The 20,460-nt window shown below is 47.2% G+C and overlaps 1 long non-coding RNA gene across 2 annotated transcripts in view; it reads left to right on the top strand.

The window, feature by feature from the left end:
- The window catches only part of LOC137300290 (uncharacterized), a 45,456-nt gene extending 25,946 nt beyond the window's left edge, over window positions 1-19,510 (top strand). For both annotated transcript variants that reach the window (XR_010958059.1, XR_010958060.1), the window contains exons 2-4: window positions 4,959-5,214; window positions 18,558-18,647; window positions 19,321-19,510. This is a non-coding gene — a long non-coding RNA (uncharacterized lncRNA). The remainder of the gene's footprint in view (window positions 1-4,958; window positions 5,215-18,557; window positions 18,648-19,320) is intronic.
- The last annotated feature ends 950 nt before the right edge of the window (window positions 19,511-20,460 follow it).

Genomic DNA, 20,460 nt, shown 5'->3' with positions numbered 1-20,460 from the left:
CACTCACCGCCTGCCGCAGGCCCAGTCTGGCAGTTATATCCTTCAGGACTCGGCCAGCTCGGTCAGTAGTGGTGCTACCGAGCCACTCCTGGTGATGGACATTGAAGTCCCCCACCCAGAATACATTCTGTGCCCTTGCTACCTTCAGTGCTTCCTCCAAGTGGTGTTCAACATGGAGGAGGACTGATTCATCAGCTGAGGGAGGGCGGTAGGTGGTAATCAGCAGGAGGTTTCCTTGCCCATGTTTGACCTGATGCCATGAGATTTCATGGGGTCCAGAGTCAATGTTGAGGACTCCCAGGGCCACTCCCTCCTCACTGTCTATCACTGTACCACCACCTCTGGTCGGTCTGTCCTGCCGGTGGGACAGGACATACCCAGGGATGGTGATGGAAGAGTCTGGGACGTTGGCTGAAAGGTATGATTCTGTGAGTATGGCTATGTCAGGCTGTTGCTTGACTAGTCTGTGGGACAGCTCTCCCAATTTTGGCACATGTCCCCAGATGTTAGTGGGGAGGACTTTGCAGGGTCGACTGGGCTTGGTTTGCCTTTGTCGTGTCAAATGCCGGGTGGTCCGTCCGGTTTTATTCTTGAATGAGACCGGCGAACCAATTTCCCGTGGTCCCCCTTTAGGCATGTGCAGCGTGTGCAGCAACAGGATCACGGCCCAATTCGAGCACGATCCAATTTCTCGGCCAACACTTTACAAGACTATCTACAATATGTCTCTCAAAACTAACTCACAGCTAGACTTGACTATCTTGTTGATTATAGCAGGAAATGTTCCAGTAACATTTCACTGTGTCAATTTTTAAATATATCTGAACATAAAGCATGTTTTACTAATATTCTATTAATATCTCATAATGGAGAGGTTTTCTTTTGCACTGCTTCTTAAATAGGCTCTTCATAGTGTTCGACCGTATTCATTTTTATTTTTGAAACAGCTGCATTGGGAGAAATTATATCAATGAGGTAAGCTGAAGGAAAGTTTTCCAGACATGGAATGGAACAATAGAATATAATGGATAGAGAATGTGGCAACAACTACACCTGGAAAATAGGAGCAGGCGTATTCTATTAATAGCACTCATGATCTAAGGGGCACCGGTTTATATTCAGTGGTTTACTTTTCTGTCTGCGCTGTTGTAATGGGGCTGGCACAGGTCTCTCACCAGTTCAACATGTGCCTTATTTATCACTTCACAGATTGTACTGGAAAATACTGGAATTGGATCAACCTGAACTTGAATCACCGTGGGGAAGATTTCTGTCTTTACCGCCCGGGTGTTGAGCATCGTCTGGGTGGAGCGCAGATAGGAAAATCTGGCAGGGAGTATGGCTCGCCAGTAACATGGCCCACCAGATTTTCCTTACATTGAAATTAATGGGAGGAAATGTTGGTTAGTTCCGTAAGGGGAGTGAAATACTCCTGGCTAGATTTTCCACCCCGCGCTTCACCCAGGTGATGTTTAATGCCCAGGTAGTTAAAACGAAAATCTATCCACTTATCTCCACAATTCCCCTGATTGAGTGTCAAATAACTCTGCCCCAAATCTTTTACATCCCAATCACTTAGCTTGCACTCATTTCTAAGCAGTTGATTTCACATTAACCTAACTCCTTGACCCAAGTCCTCGTCACTCCTGCACTCAAACCAACACTAAAGCCCTGATTTTAACACAGGATGGGAATCGGGGTGGGGGGCGGTGGGGGGGGGGGGGCGGTGGGGGGGGGGGGGGGGGCAGCGGACAGTGGCCGGGGCAGATGGCAAAGCGCCCTGAGCTTGGCAGCCTGAAGCCCAAGAGATTTTAACTTCCAGGCTTCATCTACATGCCCTGGCCAGTTTCCTGCCCGCATTTGGTGGGAAGCAGCAGCTGGCTGGCAGACGGGCACACAAGGAACAGTCCCCAGCATTCAGCTAAGTTAATTGGAAGGAGGTAGGGGAGCCTGGGCCAGGCCTAAACTTTCCTTGTAGTGCCTGGAGGAGCATTGTTACTCCTCCTGGTCCCACAAGGAAAGCAAAAAAACATACCTCTTTGGGCCGCTTCTGGCCTGGTGGGAAAGCCATGACCACTTCCTCGCTCAGGCCCACAGGTAAAATAGCAGTTGCGCTCCGATGATATAATTCCCTGACTGCATGACAAAGAACTCTGCACCTATTCTTTTGCACCCCAATCCCTTGACTTGCACTCACATTAGCTTAACTCCTTGGACCAAGGGATTGTCACTCCTGTAAACAAATCAACAGCAAAGCCTGATTTTAACCAGGATGGGAAGCATGTGGGGTGGGGACGGCAGCTCACCTGCCCAGAAGAACAGGTTAAAATTGTAGCTGCAGGAATGGTGTGGGACATTGGCGGTGAGCAGGGTTAGAATCACCCCTTAATTTTCCAACTTTCAGGCTTGCCACTTCTCTCTTCAGACATATTATTATCACACCTTGATTCATATAACAATGGCCCCTAGACTTTTTCTGATATGCAACCCCAGTTCCTGAATTGATTCACAATTGATTCCAGATTCCCACCATCAAAATTTTGAATTTTAGTTCCTAGACTTGAATTCAGCCCATCACTCCAGAATGCACAACATTTAAACTTGGCTTACTACAGCTTCTGGACTATCAACACTCAAATCATTGGACTGACATAAGGATGAAACTTCCGCTTTGCTGCTCCTCGGATTGTCTGGTTCCATTCCTATCGTAGACAGAAAATCTCCTGCAATGGCTTCTCTTCCTGCCCCCGCACCGTTACCTCTGGAGTCCCCCAAGGATCTAACCTTGGCCCCCTCCTATTTCTCATCTAGATGCTGCCCCTTGGTGACATCATCTGAAAACACCACGACAGGTTCCACATGTACACTGACGACTCCCAGCTCTACCTCACAACCACCTCTCTCGACCCCTCCACTGTCTCTGATTTGTCACACTGCTTGTCCGACATCCAGTATTGGATGAGCAACAGTTTCCTCCAATTAAATATTGGGAAGACCAAAGCGATTGTCTTTGGTTCCCACCATGAATTCCATTCCTTAGCCAACGACTCCATCCCTCTCCCCGGCCACCATCTGAGGCTGAACTAGACCATTCGTAACCTTGGCGTTGTATTTAACCCTGAGCTGAGCTTCCGAATTAATATCCTCTCTGTTACCAAGACCGCCTATTTCCACCTCCGTAATAATCGCCTGTCTCCGCCCTGCCTCAGCTCATATGCTGCTGAAATCCTCATCCATGTCGTTGTTACATCTAGACTTGACTATTCCAAAGCTCTCCTAACTGGTCTCCCATCTTCCACCCTCCATAAACTTGAGCTCATCCAAAACTCTGCTGCCTGTATCCTAACTCGCGCCAAGTCCCGTTCACCCATTACCCCTGTGCTCATCGACCTACATTGGCTCCTGGTCTGGCAACGCCTTGATTTTAAAATTCTCATCTTTGTCTTCAAATTCTTCCATGACCTCGCCTCTCCCTCTCTCTGTAACCTCCTCTAGCACTACAACCCTCTGAGATCTCTGTGCTCCTCCAATTCTGACCTCCTGAGCATCCCCGATTTTTTTCACCCCACCATTGGCGGCCGTGCCTTCAGCTGTCTAGGCCCAAAATTCTGGAATTCCCTCCCTAAACCTCTCTGCTTCTCTACTTCCCTCTCCTCCTTTAAATCACTCGTTATAACCGACCTCTTTGACCAAGCTTTTATTCACCTGTCCTAATATCTCTTTATATCGCTTGGTGTCAAAATTTATCTGATAAGAGAAAGGGTGGGGCGAGACCATGGAGGTATTTGAAAACAAGAAGCGCCTTGGGACATTTTTACTAGGTTAAAGGTGCTATATAAATGCAAGTTGTTTTTGTTGTTGGGATGTGCCAGGAGCACATAATGCAAAATTGTGCACTCGTAACCCGTGACTTACCATGCATCAACTTTAATGGACGCAAATCATGGGCTGGAAGAGCACAATATTGCCATATGTGCTCCTGGCAGCCATTTTACCTCATAATTACCAAAGCCAAGTTTCAGGGCTTTCTGCTGCACTGCCGATGAAGATAAGGCGGCGGAGTGGCAAAAAGTCCGAGCAAATTCTGGGCCTGGGTATTGTAGTGAATGAAACACTTTTTGTCTCTTTGACCTTCCCTCTCACTATCAACAAGTATGAAGCATTAAAGCTCCTAGGAAGAAAGCCAATAGAGGAAGTGAGATGGGGAAGTAGGAGAGCAGGTGGCTGCTGCATGTTCATGATGATGTTCTGCTACTCTTCCTTTTCATCCTATTGTACCCGGCATTACATAAGAACATAAGAACATAAGAAATAGGAGCAGGAGTAGGCCAATCGGCCCCACGAGCCTGCTCCGCCATTCAATAAGATCATGGCTGATCTGATCCTAACCTCAAATCTAAATTCATGTCCAATTTCCTGCCCGCTCCCCGTAACCCCTAATTCCCTTTACTTCTAGGAAACTGTCTATTTCAGTTTTAAATTTATTTAATGATGTAGCTTCCACAGCTTCCTGGGGCAGCAAATTCCACAGACCTACTACCCTCTGAGTGAAGAAGTTTCTCCTCATCTTAGTTTTGAAAGAGCAGCCCCTTATTCTAAGATTATGCCCCCTAGTTCTAGTTTCACCCATCCTTGGGAACATCCTTACCGCATCCACCCGATCAAGCCCCTTCACAATCTTATATGTTTCAATAAGATCGCCTCTCATTCTTCTGAACTCCAATGAGTAGAGTCCCAATCTACTCAACCTCTCCTCATATGTCCACCCCTTCATCCCCAGGATTAACCGAGTGAACCTTCTTTGTACTGCCTCGAGAGCAAGTATGTCTTTTCTTAAGTATGGAGACCTATCAGCAAACTAGATCATGTAACCCTCATGTCATTCCTTCTACTTATAGTCACAAGTAAACCCTGGTCCCTGACAACCCATTCTAACCTCTCTTCTTTTCCTCCTGTAGATGTGCCCAAAGAAGAAGAAGCAGAGGAGGAAAAGAAGAAGTAATCCTTGTGCTTTTAGCCCTGTCATTAATCATTCACTCCCTCCCAAACATCACCCAGAGGCAACTGGGCAAGATTTTTCCTTTTCTTACATTTACTGCCTGTTTTTGGGTGATCCCAGAGCAGCCAAAAGAGCGAAACTGGGAGAAGTATTGATTTAGTGCCCCAATGGCTTTACCAGTGGTTGAGGAAAGTGGCATTAGAAGCCTCAAACAGGTGAGTACCTATTTTAACATGTATTTGGGGGCATGTGATGCCTGCATACCACTTTCCATAGTTCTCGTACAGGACACCTGATGTTAGGAATGCCCATTTTGAAAGTACGTCCATATTTGCTAGATGGTAGTAGACATCTCACATGTCATGGAAAAGATGTGTCAGTGTAATGGTAAGTGTGTTTGGCCATTTAATTTGTACCATTTTTATTTATTCTTTTCGTTTTTGTCCTTTTGACGCAGGCCTCGATATTTAAGGGTAGGCAGAGAGGGCGAAAACTGCCAGGGAACGTGTCAAGGCTGGGGACGTGGAGGTCCTGCCAAATTTAACGGCAGGACCCGGATGAAATGTATCCCAGGATGTTAAAAGAAGCAAGGGAGGAAATTGCGAAGGCTCTGACCATCATTTTCCAATCCTCCCTGGCTACAGGCATGGTGCCAGAGGATTGGAGGACTGCTAATGTTGTCCCATTGTTTAAAAAGGGAGAAAAGGATAGATTGAGTAATATCAGGCCAGTCAGTCTAACCTCGGTGGTGGGCAAATTATTGGAATCAATTCTGAGGGACAATTTAGAAAGGCATGGGTTAATCAAGGACAGTCAACATGGATTTGTTAAGGGAAGGTCGTGTCTGACTAACTTGATTGAATTTTTTGAGGAGATAATAAGGAGGGCCGATGACGGTAGTACATTTGATGTAGTGTACATGGATTTTGATGTGGAGATACCGGTGATGGACTGGGGTGGACAAATGTAAGGAGTCTTACAACACCAGGTTATAGTCCCACAGCTTTATTTAAAATCACAAGCTTTCGGAGGCTTCCTCCTTCGTCAGGTGAGTGTGGGATTCCATAAAGGTACAGCATATATAGTCAGAGAACAATGCCTGGTGATTACAGATAATCTTTCCAACTGCCCATTATCAAGGCAATCAAAGGAGTTGAATAGTGTTCAGACAGAGAAACATTACATACAAGACTACTGAATACACAAACGGTCAGAACACAAAGACAGAGAGAGAGAGAGAAACATCCGAAAGGCAGAGAAAGAGAGAGAATGACCTGTTGTATTAAAAACAGATAACTTTTTTTTGCTGGTGGAGTTACATGTAGCGTGACATGAACCCAAGATCCCAGTTGAGACCGTCCTCATGGGTGCGTAACTTGGCTATCAATTTCTGCTTGACGATTTTGCGTTGTCGTGTGTCTCGAAGGCCGCCTTGGAGAATGCTTACCCGAAGATCGGAGGTTGAATGTCCTTGACTGCTGAAGTGTTCCCTGACTGGGAGGGAACCCTCCTGTCTGGCGATTGTTGCGCGGTGTCCGGCGAGACCATGCAGACATGGCAACAACGGATGAATGGACAACAATCCATTGTCAACAATCACCAGACAGGAGGGTTCCCTCCCAGTCGGGGAACACTTCAGCAGTCAAGGACATTCAGCCTCCGATCTTCGGGTAAGCGTTCTCCAAGGCGGCCTTCGAGACACACGACAACGCAAAATCGTCGAGCAGAAATTGATAGCCAAGTTCCGCACCCATGAGGATGGCCTCAACCGGGATCTTGGGTTCATATCACGCTACATGTAACCCCACCAGCGAAAAAAAGTTATCTGTTTTTAATACAATTGGTCATTCTCTCTCTTTCTCTGCCTTTCGGATGTTTCTCTCTCTCTCTCTCTCTCTGTCTTTGTGTTCTGACCGTTTGTGTATTCAGTAGTCTTGTATGTAATGTTTCTCTGTCTGAACACTATTCAACTCCTTTGATTGCCTTGATAACGGGCAGTTGGAAAGATTATCTGTAATCACCAGGCATTGTTCTCTGACTATATATGCTGTACCTTTATGGAACCCCACACTCACCTGACAAAGGAGGAAGACTCCGAAAGCTTGTGATTTTAAATAAAACTGTTGGACTATAACCTGGTGTTGTAAGACTCCTTACATGGATTTTAGCAAGGCTTTTGATGAGGTCCCACATGGCAGGCTGGTCAAAAAAGTAAAGGCCCATGGGATCCAAGGGAAAGTAGCAAATTGGATCCAAAATTGGCTCAGTGGCATGAAGCAAAGGGTAATGGTTGACGGGTGTTTTTGTGACCAGAAGGCTGTTTCCAGTGGGGTTCCACAGGCTCAATACTTGGTCCTTTGCTTTTTGTGATATATATCAATGATTTAAACTTAAATGTGGGGGGCATGATTAAGAAGTTTGCAGACGATACAAAAATTGGCCGTGTGGTTGATAGTGAGGAGGAAAGCTGTAGACTGCAGGAAGATATCAATGGACTGGTCAGGTGGGCAGAAAAGTGGCAAATGGAATTCAATCCAGAGAAGTGTGAGGTAAACAAGGCAAGTGAATATACAATAAATGGGAGGATACTGAGAGGTGTAGAGGAGGAGAGGGACCTTGGAATACATGTCCACAGATCCTTGAAGGTAGCAGGACATGTAGACAAGGTGGTTAAGAAGGCATACGGAATACTTTCCTTTATTAGCCAAGGCATAGAATATAAGGGCAGGGAGGTTATGCTTGAACTGTATAAAACACTAGTTAGGCCACAGCTGGAGCACTGCATACAGTTCTGGTCACCACATTACAGGAAAGATGTGATTGCACTATAGGGGGTACAGAGGAGATTTATGAGAATGTTGCCAGGACTGGAGAATTTTAACTATGAGGAAAAATTGGATCAACTGGTTGGATAGGTTGTTTTCTTTGGAACAGAGGAGGCTAAGGGGAGATTGAGGTGTATAAAATTATGAGGGACCGAGACAGTGTGGATAGGAAGGACCTATTTCCCTTAGCAGAGAGGTCAATAACCAGGGGGCATAGATTTAAAGTAGAAGGATTAGAGGGGAGCTGAGGAAAATCTTTTCCACCCAGAGGGTGGTGGGTGTCTGGAACTCACTGCCTGAAAAGCTGGCAGAGGCAGAAACCCTCATCGCATTTAAAAGATATGTGGATATGCACTTGAAGTGCCAAAACCTACAAGGCCTATGGACCAAGTGTTGGAAAGTGGGATTAGGCTGTTTAGCTCTATTTTGACCGGCACAGACATGATGGGCTAAATGGCCTCCTTCTGTGCCGTAAATTTTCTGTGTTTCTATATAAATGCGAGTTGTTGTTGTTGTTGTCGTCGTCATCAATTTCCATGCACCAGCTATCCTTCTTCAACCCCAGAAAGAAACAACAGTGATGAACTAACACCTTATTTTATAACCAATTCTTTCAGCATGGAAAGAGGCATGTGCCTCTCTATTAGCCCTTTCCCCAGTTTGATATAAAGGGGAGTTCCCAGAAATATGTCCCTCAAAGAATTCAGAATCTAGCACGAGAGAAAGGTTACCAAACTTGATCAATTCCTCCAAAAGGGCCAGGTTATACCCTTTCTCCAGCTGATAAATTCCAGCTCATCAAACATGACCTACTTTCCCTCCAAGAACCAGAGACGTTCACCTCAACGGTAAGACGCAACACAAAAAAACCTGAAGGGAGTTTGGGAACAAAACCAAGCTTAGCAGTTAATGCAAGTTAACTTTGTTGAATTTTTCGAGGAGGTGACAAGAAGGATTGATGAAGGTAGTGCAATTGATGTAGTCTACATGGATTTTAGCACGGCTTTTGACAAGGTCCCACATGACAGATTGGTCAAAAAAGTAAAGGCCCATGGTATCCAAGGGAATGTGGCAAATTGGATCCAAAATTGGCTCAGTGGCAGGAAGCAAAGGGTAATGGTCAACGGGTGTTTTTGCGACTGGAAGGCTGTTTCCATTGGGGTGCCGCAGGGCTCGGTACTAGGTCCTTTGCTTTTTGTGGTATACATTGACGATTTGGACTTAAACGTAGGGGGCATGATTAAGAAATTTGCAGATGATACAAAGATAAGCCATGTGGTTGATAGTGAGGAGGGAAGCTGTAGTCTGCAGGAAGGTATCAATGGACTGATCAGATGGGCAGAAAAGTGGCAAATGGAGTTCAATCCGGAGAAGTGTGAGGTAATGCAATTGTGGAGAGTAAACAAGGCAAGGGAATACACAATAAACGGGAGGATACTGAGAGGTGTAGAGGAAGTGAGGGACCTTGGAGTACATGTCCACAGGTCCCTGAAGGTAGCAGGACAGGTAGATAAGGTGGTTAAGAAGGCATATGGAATGCTTCCCCCTATTAGCCGAGGCATAGAATATAAAAGCAAGGATATTATGCTGAAACTGTATAAAACCCTGGTTAGGCCACAGCTTGAGTACTGCGCACAGTTCTGGTCACCACATGACAGGAAGGATATAATTGCACTAGGGAGGGTGTAGAGGAGATTTATGAGGATGTTGCCAGGACTGGAGAATTTTAGCTATGAGGAAAGATTGGATAGGCTGGGGTTGTTTTCCTTGGAACGGAGGAGGCTGAGGGGTGATTTGATTGAGGTGTACAAAATTATGAGGGGCCTAGATAGAGTGAATTGGAAGGACCTATTTCTCTTAGCGGAGGGGTCAACAACCAGGGGGCATAGATTTAAAGCGATTGATAGAAGGGTTAGAGCGGAAATGAGGAAAATGTTTTCACCCAGAAGGTGGTGGGGGTCTGGAACTCACTGCCTGAGAGGGTGGTGGAGGCAGAAACCCTCAACTCATTTAAAAAATACCTGGATATGCACCTGAAGAGCCGTGACCTGCGGGGCTACGGACCAAATGCGGGAACGTGGGATTAGGCTGGGTGGCTTGTTTCTCAGCCAGTGCAGACACGATGGGCCAAATGGCCTCCTTCTGTGCTGTAAATATTCTATGATTCTATGATTGACAAGCGGTAAGAAGACTAACTCTCAATATTACCGCATGTCGTAAAATGTGTAAGGACCAACTTAAAATCTTGCACGGTATGTACCATACTCCAGACAAATTCTGTTCCATCACAACCAACTGGGTAAATCTTAGAGGGGCTGTGTTCAGATGGTACCCCCTCCCCCCAACACATAATGGGACAATTTTGTGAGATGAGGCTCCAGCACAGAGCCTCACTCATTGGGAGTCTCACTCGCCAGAAAATTGGGAGCACCTTGAATCAGGAACAATCACCTTGCGCCTAATTCTCCGATTCATGCTTCACGTAATCAAGGCTCCATGCTGGGAGTCATTTAGCCACTCTGGTCTATAGTCCAGGAGGACATAAGGACCATGATATCCCTTGCCATTCCAATAGTCCCAGTCTTGCCAGCTGGGCCTATTTACTAGGTAGAACTCTGCTGCACACCATTCAGATTAGCAAAAACTCTCACTGCTCGGTGCAAAAAGGTAATTCTCTCCCCACCCTTTCCACTCTGGTGGAGCACAATTCTCTCCACAACAAATATGTGATAAAGAATCTATGGGACAAACAGAATGAGTGATTTTAGCTTCTGCCCAAGAAGGGAATTGAAATCACCATAGGCTAGCACGATAGTCCCATCCCACAGTTAAAAGTTAGGTAAATCTTCTTGTCTCGCTCCTCTTACCCCAACACTTACCCCTAATGATCAAATAAAGCACACGTTGTGACTCAGCCATGCCAAGAAACTCACTATATTAATGTACTCTTTGCCCAAGCACAACCTATATGTACTATGCCTTCATTAAAGGCATGTACCTGAATGTAAACATTTGAAAATTCAATAATAAATACATAAATTGAATCATCTCCTGGCATTTTTGGGCAGTTCTTTTAAATGCTGTTATAGTTATGAATTTGAGATGATCCTATGTTAAATATTATTGGTAGGAGTCCAGAACAAGGGGGCGTAATCTTAAAATTAGAGCTAGGCCATTCAAGGTGATGTCAGAAAACATTTCTTCACACAAAGGGTAGTGGAAATCTAGAACTCTGTTCTCCCAAAAGCTATTGGGGGAAAAAATTAGATAAGGGTCTGTTCTGGGCGATGGTAGCGCGTGCTACCACCCCGTGCCCGACGGACCCTACACAGGCAGCACGTGAACTTCGTGCTGCCTGCTACTTACCATGAAATCTCCGTGCAGCAAGCGCAGACCCTCGCTGCTGAGAGGCTGCACGGAAAATGAGGAAGTTGGAAATGGGCCGTGCACAGCGCACGTCATCAGTAGCCTGCGCTTCTTAAAGGTGCAGGCACAGTTCCAATGGCAGTTACACAGCCAACTAGGAAAGGGAGAATGGCATCACGAGTAGTTGCACCGGCAAGAGGAAAGGCTCCACGATTCTCGGACGATGCTCTGGAGGCCCTGGTGGAAGGCCTGGACCAAAGGAGAGCAAGCATGTACCCATAGGGTGGCTGGAGACCCTCCAGACTACAGCTGCATAGGCATTGGCAGGTTGTGGCGCAGGAAGTGAATGCCAGGAGCATTGCACCACACATGTGGGTGCAGTGCCGGAAAAAGTTTAATGATTTTACATGAGTGGTCAAGATGTGTGAATGCAAATGTCAAATGGCACATCCTACCAACTGGACCAATACTCCATGCACGACACCTCCCGTCACCCACCCACCCGCCCACCAACAAACACTGCCCATCCATACGCAATACTGCATCTCACCTGCATATAGTACCATACTTGCAAGCCACACAACCACCACTCACAAGTCACACAAACCTGCAGCTATTCGACCATGACAGGCACATCACCCACACGCCTTGCAGGACACTCACTGACACACTGTCCTCTGTCTTGCAGGAGAAAGTGGCGTATAACACCCGGCAGCAGGAGCGACCTGAGGGTGGACGGGCACATTTACACATTCTCACCCCTCTAGAGGAGACGGTGCTGCGAATCATTGGGTGGGCTGCCGCTGCAGCCATCACAACGTGCCACGCTGCAGGTCCTGGTGAAGGAGGTCTCTGTGTTTCTGATGCTCCTTCTCCTTTTCCACAACTCCCTCCTCCCATAATCTTTTCTGACTCACGTGCTGCAGATGCTGTCAGCACGCACCTCTTACTTGCTCTTCTCCCCACTCCACAATTCAACCTGTTTCCCTTTGTCATTGCAGATACCCAAGAACACATGATGGCACCCAAGGAGGAGGAGGAGGAGGAGGAGGGGGACACTGAAGCCACACCGTCACTCGATCTGACACTTGCTTCCACCAGCTCAGAGACTGACACTGCGCGTCCTTTAGAGGTTAGGTTAGAGGAGGGATCTGCACGTGGTGAGACACCGAGCACAAGTGCGCAGGGATCGGGGCGGGGGGAACGGATACCACAGGTGCCAGCTCGTTGGAGGGTGAGGTCACTCTCTAGTTCTGCTGCAGAGGAGTCAGATGAGGACTTTGATGGGTAGGATTACAGAAGACGGCTGATGGGCGTACACCATCGAATGCTTGGGGCACTGGAAAGCCTGCCAGAAAGCCTGCGCACAATGCGAAGGGTCATGGAGGAGTCCAGCTCCAACTTGGTGCAGATCTTTGAGCAGAGCTCGGAGCCCATCTTTTCCAACATGGAATGGGTGGCCACCTCCATCAGCGCACTTGTGGAACCTGTAGGGGGTGGTGGTGTGTGTCAACTTCACCTCTGACTTCTGAGCGGTCCGAATCGCTCCCACTCCCTGGGTTCTCGACCTTGGACTTATTTGGGGATTGTGACAAAGTGCAGCAGACAACTGGTTTTGGTGCAAGAAACTTTGATCTTTATTCAAGAGAGAAAATACAACACAACAATCTTAACACTCTAATAAAATGGGGAACACTTCAGTACACACGAGGGAAATCACAGTAGAAAGATACCTCACCCCTCCCAATCCCACTGTACTCGCTAAGTTGGACTCTAAAGGACCAGAGATAATGCTCACCAAACGAATCCTTGACAGTAATTCACCCAGAGATAAGTCAGAAATAGATTGTAGAGTGGAAACTTTGCGGATCTTCGGTTTTCTCCCGAGTTGGTTTTCTTTGGTCTCGGTGGCCCAATATTACCCGGTTGGTTGGTGGTAATATTCGGTTGGTTGTTTCGTAAGGCCCTTGTTGCCATGAGGTGTCTGATGGTCGCTGGGGCTGTTGCTCTGGTTTTTTCTTGTGTGTCGGCCGGCTTCTAGAGCTGCTGACCTTCTCTGTTGAACTGCTTTCCTGTTGCCCCCTTGCCTTGTTGAACTGTCGTCTCCCGAGCTGTCGAACTCCTAGCTGAACTGAACTGCTTTGCCCTTGCAGGTCTGGCTGACCGGTTCTCTCACGTAGGGTTTGTTGGTTTCACCAGAAGCTGCTCTCCTTCCAGAGACAGGCAGAACAAGAGAAGCAGAACACCAGAGCCAGCAAGAGCCAGAGAGAGAGAGAGAGAGAGAGGTTTCGAGTTTCCACTTCTATATCCCTCTCTTACAATGGTCTTCGTCACTTAAAAAAAAAAGCACTTCATGTCTGTTTAAACAGTTCTTACAAAGTCCTTAAGAATCTTTGATGGCTTTTGATGGTCCCTCATCATGTTGCAATTGCTTCTCCCGATGGGCCATTGTTAATTCCGATTTGTTGATCACCTGGTATACAGGGCTCCTTTTGTATCCAACGTCCTAGGTATTGATCAGTTTTGCTTTAAAACAAAGACATGGCCCCACCAAGTCTGGAGCAGTTGCCTCTTTCAATGGCCTACTGCCTTTCGAATTAGTGCTGAGTGTTGACCACCTGCTGTAGGTTTTGCATTAAAACAGAGACATGTCTGAAGCAGTAATTCCCCCACATTCCACTGTGTGTGGTTGTTGATTCGTCTGGTGACCTCTCACCTATCCTTCCATCTTAGGATTTTAGTCAATGGCCAAAGTTTTCCATACTCAGGGAAAAGGTGAATTCCCAGAATTCTTACAGTCGTCCCTACGAGGAAGCGAGTCCCTTAAAGGACGTGGATTCCTCGAAAAGTATTTTTCCCTGGTTGATGCTTCCTGGTGTGGCGCGTGTGTGAGTTGGCCCAATATTTCATCACCCTGAAATGGTTAGAAAAGAGTCCAAAGTCCTTTTCTTTAGGGTTTTTCTCCAAGTTTTGGGGGATCTGTGAATTTTGAGAATCTTATATTCCCCCCGTGATACTTTACTTGCTAGAGTATCATGCTGGGTGAGCAAAATTCTCGATCCTCGAGAGCCAACCTTCCCCTGTAGTTTACCTGTCTAAGACCCAAAACATACATTCCCCTTTAGGTGTAGTGTTCAGATGCAGACACAGGTAAGAATTCAGTTACATTCATATCCAAGCACGGAGGGGGTCCAACACCCCTGCACCACTTGGAAAATACGGTACATACATCGAAAAATAATGCACGGTAAACAATAATACTTAAACTACCAACCACCTTATTTAAAATTTAACTAAAACACCCAAACTTAACAATCTCAAAATTAAATAACAGAAGCTATGTACATCTGCCGCCCGTCCCCGGATGGCCAGGCTAATCCCTGTTCGGGCTACAGCACACTACTCCCTTCGGTGTGGCCGCCCTGTCCTGTACCTTTGGTCCCTCGCAGCCTGTGGCTGCTGGCTGGGACCTCTGTCCTCAGATCGATCCCTGACTTGAGGGGCTACCCTTTTAAACTGGGGAGCCGGTGACCACGGTTTCTTTGGCCGTGGCGTTCATCGGGGCCTTCTAGGGACTCTGGCTGGTGGGGGTTTTCTGGCTGGTGAGTCTTTAACTCGAGCCACTGTCCCCTCTTGTGCGGTCTGTGGACTCTCCACTGCCGCTGGCTGGGGATTTCTATCCTCAGGCTGTACCTCTTCTAAACCTGTGTCAGGGGCAGGTAACTCTCTGCCCTCAGGTCCCACCTCGTCTGAGGCCCAGATGAGTGGGGGAGTGTCCCAAACGGTGGGTGGGATGGCCCTTCCTTTAAAACAAGCCACTGCTCCTGTTTGTGCAGTCTGTGAGTTTGCTCCTGCTGCAGGCTGAGGATCTTTATCCTCAGACCTTGCCCCAACTGGCTGTTCCCTTCTCTCGGATTTAAACAACTTACATTGGTTAATGTGGAACCATTTGGTGCGCCTAGGCAGCTTTATGGCGTATACCATGGGGCTTGCCTTATCTACAATGCTGTAGGGCCCCATGATTAATGGTTCTAGACTGCCTACCCGAGCAAGAATCCGAACCATAACCTGATCCCCTATCTCCCACTCGTGGTGCGTACGGGGTTCTAACAGCAGTCGGTTACTCCGATGCTGTTTTCCCATGTAGCTAGCAGCCTGCCAGTGAACCTGTTTAAGGTGTTCAAACAGATTCCTGACGAAGCTGTCCCGGTTCACCTCTCTGAGCTGACCCTCCGTGAGCACCGGGGCTAGCACATGGGTGGGGGTCCGCATAACCCTACCAGTCATGAGCTCGTGTGGGGAATACCCCGTGCTTTTTGACTGGCTGGCTCGGATCCCCATTAGGACCAACGGTAAGACTTCTACCCACTTTCTAGGTGAGTCTACCGTCTCTTTCCTCAGCCTTTCTTTCAAGGTTCTGTTCATCCTCTCTACAATCCCTCAGGACTGCGGGTTGTGTGCAACGTGCCATTTCCCCTCTATGCCGAGTACCATAAAGGTATTCTGCATGACCTGCCCGGTAAAGTGGCTCCCTTGGTTGGACTCCACGTACTGTGGTAGCCCCCATCGTGAGAACACCTCCCTGGCCAGGATCCTGGCTGTACTCAGAGCTGTGGCTGTTTGGCAGAGGAAGGCTTCCATCCACTTTGTGAACACATCAACCAGGACTAGGCAGTACTTATAGCCTCCGGGTAGGGGCCCGATTTAGTCGACCTGCATCGACTGCCATGGGTGCAGCGTCTGATGACTGATGTCATAGCTTCCATTGCAGCATAAACATCTGCCTTCCAAGGGCTGACTGCTGCATTTGGAGCTCAGACAGCTGCTATCGTGGCTTTGGGGATCACTGTGGAACGGGGCTTCCAGGGCGTCACAGCACTCCAGCAATCCGTTCTCCAGCCGATCACCAGGAGTGCTGAGGCGCCACCCCGGGACAGTGGCAGTCGGATCTGTTGTCCTCTCTCAGGACGACAGCATTCCTGCTCCCACCCCTGCCATTCCGCCAATGCCCCTGTTGTTGCCTCTCGGCCAGCCAGGCCGCACTGCTGCAGCCCATGCTGAGATGATGCAGTCTGAAGCCGGGCCCTCCCGGCCCAGAGCTGCTCGAGGTCGTCCTCCAAGGCCATCTGGACGATCCTCCATTGAAGGCCAGCAGCCTTCCACCACCCATGCTCCAACCACAGGGGAAGCACCTCGTAGGAATACTAGGATAGGTAAAGGCACACGAACAACAGGCACTAAGGGAATGCACAAGGGTGAATAGTTCTGTTATATTTGCATGATTTCATTTATTCATCCATAAATGAGAGTTTGATTTTGCATTTGTTGGTCGTTTTTATTTATCCAATGAGCTGAGAGGGACACCAATGTGTAATCAGATGGAGGGCGATTTGATTGTCTTGTGGGAGGGGAAAGGTGGGGAATGTAGGACTGTTGGTGAGTTGGGGAATGTAGTTCCAATTATTGATAGCGGGCATGGATCAGGCGAGCATGCACAGCCCTTGCAGACAAGGCATGTGGTTCCTGTTGCACCCTTGCGTCTTCCTCCTCTTCCTCTTCCGGCTCCACCCCCTCGATCTGCTCCTCCTCAGCCTCTTCCTCCTCCTGCTCCTCCGCCTCTTCTTCCTCTGCCTCCTCCTCCTCCACCTCTGGCTCAGGATCTTCTGCATTCATTGGTGGCAAAGGCTGGTCCCTCAAGATGGCGAGGTTGTGCAGCATGCAGCAGACCACCACGAATCTGCCCACCCACTCAGGGGTGTACTGCAGGGCTCCTCCAGACCGGTCTAGCCAGCGGAAGCATTGTTTGAGGAGGCCTATGGTGTGCTCCACGATGTTGCGTGTGGCAGCATGGCTCTCATTGTAGGCCTGCCAAGCACGTGTGCGTGGGTTCCTGACCAGTGTCATGAGCCACGGAGCGAGGGGATAGCCCTTGTCTCCCAGTAGCCAGCCTTTGACTTGCCGAGTCGGGTGAAAGATAGCTGGCACGTTGGACTGCTGCATGATGAAGGCGTCGTGACTACTCCCAGGGTAGCGGGCACCTACCTCCAAGATGCGATGCGTGTGGTCGCACACCAGCTGCACGATGAGGGTGCTGCCCTTTCGGTTGATGAAGACAGCTGAGTTGATGTGCGGGGCACGCAGGGCAATATATGTGCAGTCCATGGCACCCGGCACCATGGGGAAGCCAGCAATGCGAGCGAACCCACGTGCTCGCTCGTTCTGATTGTCTCTGTTGAGAGGGAAGGTGATGAATCTGTTCCTCATCTGGTACAGTGTGTCTGTGACCTCCCTTATGCAGCAGTGCACTGCATACTGCGAGATGTTGCACATGTCGCCAGCAGAGGCCTGAAATGATCCTGAACAATAGAAATTCAGCACCATGGTGACCTTCACAGCCACAGGCAATGCCCTGCTCTGAGGCTGCAGTTGTGGCCACACCAGTTGACAGATCTCAGTCACGGATTCCTTGGTGAACCTCAGGTGTCGGATGCAATCCTCTTCGGTCATGTTGAGGTAAGAGAATTGATCCCGGAAGGCCCTCATTGGGTAGGGCCTCCTGCACAGTGCCCTGCGCCACCTCGTCTTCCATCTCCTCGCAGCTTGACCTGCTGGGTGTGGCCTCTCTGCATGCCCCAAGTCATGCTCAATGTCCAACGGGAGCCCTAGCAGACCTCCCTTGGTTGGCAGGAATGTTGTTCCACCAGGGTTGTAACTTTCCGACCCATAAAGCAGTACTTACCAAAGCTCTCTCATAAGTAGTGTAGGAACTCTCAATAAAAATAGGGAGCTTCAAAAAACACTTCCTACTCCTCCAGCAGCCAGAAGCAATAATCCTGCAACACCTGCATGGCCCTTTAAATAGCGCTGGTGGTGGTCCTTCAGGCACTGTAAAAATCATTTAGTTGGGCCGTGTAGCGCCGAAACAACAGGCACTACACGGCCCAATTTAGTGCCCATTAAATCTAGGTCAATTGAAAATTTCAAAACTGAGATTGATAGGTTTTTGTTAAGCAAAGGTATTAAGGGCTACGGAACCAAGGCGGATAGATGAACTTGAGATACAGATCAGCCACAATCTAATTGAATGGCGGAACAGGCTCGAAGGGCTGAATGGCCTGTTCCTATTATAATATAATAGCATATCAAGTGTATTTTTTAATCATTTTAGAAAAAAATATTAGACAATGATGATTATGATGCTGGCACTTTAACAATTAAATTTGACAACAAAAATGGAAAGTTTAAACTCCTGAAACCTCAGGTGACCGGCACTGATAGCACAGACAGCTGCAGCTCTAACATGGAGATTTGTCTTGTATGTGTTTCTTTTGATGTTCCATTTATTTTTTTAAAATGTCTGTTCACAGGATTACTGTGGGAATTCAGATGTCGTATCTTCAGTGTTGTTTTGAAACACTGTACCATCAACAGAACATCGATAAGAAGTAACAATTCGGGTATTGCATAATTACCCTCAACTCCTACATGTAGCATTTATGTTGGCTGTAATTGGATAAATTTCAAGGACAGACCATTGGATGCCATGAGAATTACTGAGAATGCTGTGACCCATAATCAACACATTAAAATGCATATTTTTTTAACAGTGGCACATTCAAAGAGCTTGTTTTCACAAAGAAAACGATGGCCTTCAGTGGAAATAACTGAGACTTGACAGCAACCAGTATGTAGTAATAAGACAAACTATTAATGATGGGCAGAGCAGCTACATAAGCGGTGTGTGGAAGCTAAAACATGCCTTATACATGTACCAATAGTTTGGGTGCTGGAGCTCAGAGCCAGTTTAAGAATTCTTGGGGTCTGGACACCTGCATACATTTCATAATCTATTAAAACACAAACGTGTAGTAAAGTGCATGAAGAAATAGGCCCGTAGAATGTTTGCACACTGCATTAATAATAAGGCAAATCAGATCACTGTATACTGCGCTTAACTGAAACTGCCCTCTGGTGGGGGCCCTGTATTTGACTGCGGCCCCTGGGCATAGGACCGTGCATTAATCCACCCCTGCTAAAGCTTAACCCAGGGAAAAAAATGTAACTCTAGTACTTCGCACAGTGAGCAGTTTTCAAATGAAACAATAACACACCATTTTTTCTCTCCCCCAGCATTGTCCTTGCCAGGTGTTGCCAGGAAGATATTGTAGAAAGTTACAGAAAGTCTGTTCAGTAGACCATCAATGACTGAACAAAAGAATTCATCAGAAACCGGTTGTAAACTCATAAATTCTGTATCAGCTGCTTCCCAACTTGAACCAATGAAATGTAGAATTTATCTCACAAATAACAAGCAAATAATAAGATTCTATGTGAATTGTATAAGTGGAATCTGTAGTTCAATACATCCAAATGTCACCTGCTAACATAAAACGAAAGGGTTTTAAAAAAAAGTTTTGTTTTATTTTCAGTCGTACTTTCTTCTTTGGCAGTGTATTTGTTTATCTTTGCATCAGATAGAATGTTCCCTCCGGCAGGTACATTGGCCTCTGGTCTGGGCTTTGCATCAATCACTGCAACTGCAGAATTTTCCTCTCCTGTTGGTAACAATGACAGGAAGCTAATATTGCTGACACCGTTGATATGCGGAAAGCCTGGGTCAGTCAGGAAAGCAGTGGGTCATCCTCTGTTGGGAGTCTCCACTTTTGCCCTCAAAACTGAAGCAAATTTCAACTTGGGTCTTTTTGCAAGTTCAAACCAATGCTCCAAAATGAAAGCTACATTGAAAAAAACACTCAGAACTCCAGCAAGCTCCTGAGCACCTTGTTTACTTTACTGGCAGGGACCAATTTAGCAAGAACATCAACAACTTCCCTTTATAGAGCACCTTTATCCTAAAGAAACATTCCAAGGTGTTTCACAAATAAGTGCAAAGAAAAGAGATGCTGCAGAAAAATTGAAGAGGGTTAATGTACCATGATCATAGTCACAAAAAATGTCACTTATGAATTTGACTAGAACCATTTTAGTACGATGAGAAGAATGGAAACCGTGCTGGAGAGATTCAAACAAGGAGTTTCAGGAGAGATGAGTACAGAGCTGGGAGGCAAGGATGTGCTTGAGAACATTAAAGAGCAAGGGGAGGTTGGTGATGGGGTGGTAGTTGGAGAAGACAGATGAGTGAAGGGTGTTTTTTTTGAGGAAGGGGTTGATGACTGTTTTTTAAGGAGATGGTGCCTGAGGAAAGGGAACCATTGACAATGTTAGCTGGTATGTGGGCCTGGAAGGGAGTTGACAGCTCAGGAATTGAGT

The sequence above is a fragment of the Heptranchias perlo genome, chromosome 1, assembly GCF_035084215.1.
Source record: "Heptranchias perlo isolate sHepPer1 chromosome 1, sHepPer1.hap1, whole genome shotgun sequence".
Taxonomy (NCBI): Eukaryota; Metazoa; Chordata; class Chondrichthyes; order Hexanchiformes; family Hexanchidae; genus Heptranchias; species Heptranchias perlo.
The sequence above is the reverse complement of the archived record's forward strand: the minus strand, read 5'-3'. Positions and strand labels throughout refer to the sequence as shown.